A 7,469-nucleotide genomic window follows, 5' to 3' on the forward strand; every position below is an offset into this window, starting at 1 on the left:
TTTTTTTTTTTAAAACAAAAACTGTGGAATTTTATGTTTTGATTTCAGGAAACTGCGCATACGTGTTAATTTAGTTGTTTTCTGGATTACTGGTAGAAAGCCTTTTTTATCAGTTATTAGAAGTTTTATGTTATGATTGCTGTTATTAGAAGTTGTTTTGCTTACTCGGATGATAACAGTGTAAAATTCTATGTTTTGGTTTCAACAAATTCTATGTATAATTTGAGTATATAGATTTGATGATTTTGAATTAAAAATAAAATAACATTCAGTCATATAATAATACATCATTTATGTATTAAAAGTGTATATGCATATCATTGCTCTAAAATTATCTATATTCAATTTTTAAACCAAATTGAGAATCTAATTGTGTGACATCATGCAATTGTGTAATTCTTAATCAAATATAACTCAATTTTATTAATATATCATCTGAATATCTAATTAACTACCTAAAATTAGGTGTACATATTATTACTTTATATTAAAATTATATTTTTTAAAAGGATTTATACAAGATTTTACAAAAATAACAAAAGGAATAAAATAATACTCGTTTTACCCACAATTCTAACCTTATGTAAAGCCCAGGAATAAAATAAATTAAATTAAAATTAAAATTCAACAAAATCTAGTAATAAATTAATCATAGTTCAAGTAAGTAAGCATTTGATTACGTTGTTTCACGTATTTTTAAAAATTGATTATATTTTGGGTAGATATGATTTGCTTATAATTTGAATAACATTAATTTTAATCATATCCTTTCATCAATTCTTCATCATATATGTGAACTGAGACAAGAGTATAATATCATGTCTAATTTATTCAATTTTGCTCGAAATTTGTTCAAAAATCGTGGGTATAAGCAATGGTAAGAGTGATAATGCCTACCTTATTTTTCGCTTTCACAATTGTTATTAGGAATATGAGGTATAAATATGATTGTTAATCTTGTTTACATAATTTCGTTTTAACATTTGTGCAAAATCTGAAGAAATCTTGAGTGGGAGTATGGTAGAAGTAATTATTCCAATTTTGTTTGTCAATTATACATTTTTGTAGTGAATTTTAGTTATAAGTATGGTTCTTAACTATTTATTTACTTTATTTCTACTTTTATAAGAAAAATTGATATGATTTTGAGTGTAAATTTTTACAGAACTAGAAAAATTAGAGGATAGAAGTAATCTTGGTAAAGTAGGTGTGGTAGGGGCAGTTACGCCTATTGGGCTAAGTTACAAGTTTTCTAAACCTTTAGGGTGGCTTTTAAGCTATGAAGACATAAGCATTTTTATATCAATAAAACTATGAGTACCCACTTTAGGTACACAAATATATACACATTTATATATATCATCATGTGATTGGATGATTTTGAATTAAAAATAAAACAATAATCAATCATATGATGACACATATAAGTGTGTATACATTTGTGTACTCAAAGTGGATACACGTAGCATTGCTCTTTTTATATTATATAAATTATGTTCTAATACATATTTAACATGCAGAACTTTGTAGAATGCATTATTATTTGTCGAATATCGCTCTATATGCATGTATTCTAACAATTGCTATTATTAATTTGTTTTGTTCATCATATAAATTTTTTTTTTTGAAAATACCTAAAGTAGTATTTAAGGTTGGAGAAAGAGGGTAATAGATATTTGCATATGACTTACGACGAGATATTAATTGAGAATTAGAGAATATTGATAATTGAATAAAAAATTATATACAAAAAATTAGTTGAAAATTTCAAATCTCATTTGAAAATCAATTTAAGGTGAGAGTATATCCACATTATAAAGAATTTTGAAAATTTAATAAACAAATTATTTTACGAGACTCAAAATAATCACAAAATTTGGTGTCTCAAAATATTAGAAATAAAACATCATGCTATCACTTAATGTGATGGTTAGTCCTAAGTAACTTAATATTAATCTTCCAAGTCAATTTTAATGAGTAGACGACGCAAGTGGGGACTTTTGTTTCTATCAACATCCATTGACCTTGACTCTGACTTTGGAAAATGCAATGGTTAATTAATTTCTAGGGAAATTTTAAAAAATGGCCAAAATGCCCTCCCATTAAGCAAAAATACCCAAAACCACTATTTCCAAGCCAAAATGCCCAAAATCACTGTTTCAAAAAAAAAAATGCCTATGACTTTTTTTGAATACCAAAATTACCCTTTCCCTTATATTTATATAACTCTCTCACTCACTATAGGGGTTAAATGTAATTTTAGATAAATATGAGTTTTTGGATTTTTAGATAAAATATGCTGCCGTGGGAAAATTTGTCTTGCCGTGGGAAAATTCGTCTTGCCGTGGGAAACGCCGTTCCCACGGCAAGACTGCCGATCCATTTGGCAGCCAATTTCGGCCAAATTTTGGTCGTTTTGACCTTCGATTTTCACATATATCAAAGCTAGACATTGATTAACATAAAACCCCTCAATCAATTCAACCAAAACAACCAAAAATCGAAACATTTTAAGCATTGTTGAAACCGTAAACCCTAAAATTTCAAACCCAAAATTCTCAATCAAATCTCAATTATATCAGCAATAACTTGATCCAAACAAGATAACGGGAGATATACTAACCTTCTTTGCCATTTTCGGTTGCCGGAAAGCAAGAAAATCGACGAAAATGACCTTCGCCGTGGGATTGCCGTGGGAGATAGGTTTTCCCACGACAACGTGCAAAATTTCATAAAAACCCGACGTGGGCTAAGGATTTCCCCGACACCCCAATGTTTTAAAAAAGCCAATTTACCCCCCAAAACCCATTGTCCATGCAGCTGCCGTGGGAAAATTCGTCTTGCCGTAGGAAATGCCGTTCCCACGGTAAGACTGCCGATCCATTTGGCAGCCAATTTCGGCCAAATTTTGATCGTTTTGACCTCCGATTTTCACATATATCAAAGCTAGACATTGATTAACATAAAACCCCTCAATCAATTCAACCAAAACAACAAAAAATCGAAACATTTTAAGCATTGTTCAAACCGTAAACCCTAAAATTTCAAACCCAAAATTCTCAATCAAATCTCAATTATATCAACAATAACTTGATCCAAACAAGATAACGAGAGATATACTAACCTTGTTTGCCATTTTCGGTTGCCGGAAAGCAAGAAAATCGGTCGAAATGACGTTCGCCGTGGGATTGCCGTGGGAGATGGGGTTTTCTTTGAATTGTACAGTGAAAATTTGTTGTGTTTATATATGGGGGCAGTTTTGTCATTTCACAAAACCTGGGCATTTTTGCTTAAACCTAGATTTTTTGGGCAATTTCGCTTAGACCCCTTTTAATTTTGCCTATTTTTAATAATTTCCCTAATTTCTATAATCAATGACTTTTTACAGAACCATGACTTGTCTTTCGTTAAAATCAAGAGATATTTCCTTTAAACAAGGATAATAACATTTTTCACAGAGGTATGTGATTGGATAATAAAATATACTTGTTTTTTAAATAATAAAAATAGATCTATAGATAATAGGATTGATGATATATTAAAATAAATTATCAAAAAGAATAGTTACAAAATTTTTTTTTTTGAAGTATAAGTGTAATATTATGAATTTTAAAGGGATGACTATTAACTTAAAATATACTTATAACATGTATGGATCAGACTAGGGAAGTTAAGTTTAGTGGATGACTTAAAAGTCTAGTTTGTCATGGTGCAACTCCAATAAACATGCAAGTCATTGTTCTTGTCTCAATACATTGGATTCCACCTTATCTAGATCTTCCTTATATGGGTATTGGTGATGGTTCTACATGAGGTAAGATGGTTTTAAAGTACATGATATACCTAACAACAAGGATCCACTACAAGATGCGTTTTGAAGAAATGCATTGGAATTGGGTTTTAACACAAAGTTATGGAGTCAATCAAGTCTCAGTGGAAAATTGAATATTTGTGTGAGCAATGTCGATGGTGGGAACAAGTAATAAAGATTGAGGGTTGTTACTATTTCCAACCATGCCACTTAGATAATAACTACACTTTTTATTGAGATCAAATAATGCTCCATTATAAACAAGTTGGTTAACGAGCACTTGGACAAATTTTAAAATTTTTTTATCATAGTTGACTGTAATTATAAGCCAAAAAAAAAAAATCTCCATATTGCAAACATGTTAAAAGATTGATATTTCATAAATACAAAGTATTACCCTCTGGAGTGAAATGTTGTGATTCCTTATTACTTAAGCATGATATAACTTGAAAATTTCACCTATTCAAGACAAGAAGAAAATTTTCAAAAATACCCTTAATTAAATATAATTGCAGAAACATCAAAGGATGTCTATAATATATCAAAAATCCTCATATATCAATATAAATATCTAAACTCAAATAACATAAAATTGAATAACATAAATAAAATGATTGAAGTGCCCTTATGTCCAACTTTAGACTCTTTCACATTACAATGTCATGCTCACTTGCTACTTGCAAAAACATGAAAAGTGAGGGAGTGAGTGATAAGTTACTTAGTAAGGAGGGAAATTCAACTTAACTTCATCTCATATTTTCCTTAACTTGGATCCACCCTAACTAGGTCATCAAAAGCACCTCTCTTAGAATACTTACTTTGATGACGTGGAAGTTACTTCACATAACTTATCTCAAGAATAGTTATGGTCCCTTCTAGCCATCTCTAGAAACTCTAAGGTCCTGTAACTTTGACGACTTTCTCTCAGCCATCTAGGCTATGCTTGAGATCCTAAATTTGAATGACTCTCAAAATATTCGGAAACATAGGTGAAAATGCTTAAAACATTATTAGTACCTCTATGTCAATTAGCCTAGGTCGAAACAAAGATTTGACACCTTGACTATGTGAGTTACATATTATATGTAGTCTTTTTTCCGTACACACTATTAGACCACAATATCCTGTATAAGCTCTAGTGTAGGTACTGTGTTCTTATGCGAATTGTTATGCCCTTTTGCCGGTGTGTGTAGAAAGAATTTTATATGTGCCGCTTCATAATGACCCTCATAAAATATTAGAAAATTTTACTATAAATAAAAAGTTATACAATTTAACAACCATACTTTATACAAAAGCTTACAAAAATTTTAAAAAAATGTAAAAGTCATTTTACCACCTAAGTGAAAATACTATTTTACCCCCTAATAGGTGTCCTTAGACAAATATCCATTTGTCTGTGAAGGTGCAACATTGTTGATGGGAATATAATTTATTTTTTGGTTAAATTCATCATTTCACTTCATAAATTGAATCATAAAATAACCATAAACATTTTCCCATTAGCTAACAACCAATTTTAACTTAAAATATGTTACATTTTTAAGCAAAATTCAAAAATTTAATTGTACTCCTTAAACTTTTTAGTAGGGGTGTTCATTGTCCAATTTGTATGATTTGAGAGTTTTTTCAAGCCAATATGAAAAAAACGGTTTGAAAATTTTTCAAATCAAACTGAATAAATACAACTTGGTTTGATTTGGATTACAATTTGAATCAATTAAAATAATTCAATTCTAAATATATATTATTTAATAAAATTAATTGAATCATAGTTTTATAGAATATAATATAAACATATAAAATAAATACAAAATGTATATGCAATATACATGTAAAGAAAATAACAAAATAAACATGAAAAAGACAAGTTGTACAATTAATTTCTTTTTCAAAAATTATGTCAATATGGTTATATATATTTTAAAAAAATATGATTTACAGTTTGTTTTGGTTTGAAAATCGTTCAAACTATAACTCAAACTAAAAACCGTTTTTTAAAAATTTATTAGCCCAAACTAAACCATTTTACAAACTAAACTAAATCAAATTATAATTTTTAAACAATTTAGTTCAGTGTTACTATTTGAATCAAATTATGCACACCCTTGCTTTTTATTAATGGAAAATCTACCATTTTTTTGATAAAATTTGCTATTTCAAGATTAAATTTATCAATAAAACTATATATACCCATTTTGAGTACACAAATATGTACATAGTTATATGTGTCATCATATGATTAGGTGGTCTTAAATTAAATATAAAATAACATCTAATCATATAATGACACATATAATTATGTACATATTTGTATACCAAAAATAAGTACGTATAGTTTTACTCTAAATTTATACCCTAGTCTAACAAATAACTAATTTTAAACTCAAAAAAGTGATATTCATCATGAAAAAATGAAAATCCTAATAAAAATGAAAAACAAAACAATGAACCTTAAAACAAATAATTAAATAACTTAATACTAACCTTATAATTTATATTAGATTCAGGTCCACCAATGACGAGTTAACCTGACCCAGTTTCATTAAAACTATCAAAGGGCAGTTATATGGTGGTTGAGTGGTAGTTGGACTATTATGTATATGTCCAAAACTACACCTGACATAAGAGGAACATAATTTATATTTTCTAGAAGAAGAAAATCTTCTTCCTCTCCTAGAACAAAATAGCACAAAAAATATAGAGATCATGTCTCTGAAAAGAATTGGGGTCCTGGAAATGACTCACATCAACACCTAACACCATATTCAGATGGGGTATGCCAATTTATGTTTACAATATTCATATAAATTACATTGGTATCAGAGCCCAGATTATGTATATGCCATGTTATCTGTGAATAAAATTATGTATTATGTGAATAATATGATCTAAGTTTTTTGTTTGTGATCAAAATTTTGTTTAAATTTGAATTTTGAGTACGAATTGAATTTGACCAAATTGCATGCAACAAAATGTTAGAAACATGTTAGGATGAAGCCTATATGTCCTTTACATGCATTGAATTAAAAATTACCTGAAAATGATGTCTAAATCAATAGATTTAGAGCTAAAGATTGAGACCCATGATGTGACTTTCATGCCACCATTTTGTAGAATTCTGACAATGATAGCGATAGAAGTTGGTACGAGAAGACTCATCGTCAAATGAGCTTCAAAAGCCTAATGGTATCATTATCGAAAAATGGCCAATTGAGTGGTTAAGAGTCTAGGATTCTTTGTTAAGAAGGGTTGTAATTGAGTTGGGAAAACCAGATTGTCTAACCCATTTGGTCAATAGGTCAACTTCTGGTCAATCGAATTGAACTCAAACCAGTTAATGCCTACTCTAGTTAGTTAACCGGTCAATAATCAAAGCTTGACTTGTCATTATTAACCGATCGATAGCGATAGGTTAAGATTGATCGAAGGTCAATAGCAATCATTTGATGTGTGTAAGCATGCGAAGGCACTTGAAAGACTTCTTCTAGCATGTGTAGCTCACTCCTGGCACGTGAATGCATATGCATGCACTGCTTTGATTTGTACGATGTCCACTCGATGTGTGAAGGTGCATAGGACCATGTTTTGGTGCAAGACAACATGTGAGACATTGTTTCTAACATGTTTGATTGCATGAAACCTATTTTTGGTGCAT

This window comes from Mangifera indica, chromosome 11 (assembly GCF_011075055.1).
Source record: "Mangifera indica cultivar Alphonso chromosome 11, CATAS_Mindica_2.1, whole genome shotgun sequence".
NCBI lineage: Eukaryota > Viridiplantae > Streptophyta > Magnoliopsida > Sapindales > Anacardiaceae > Mangifera > Mangifera indica.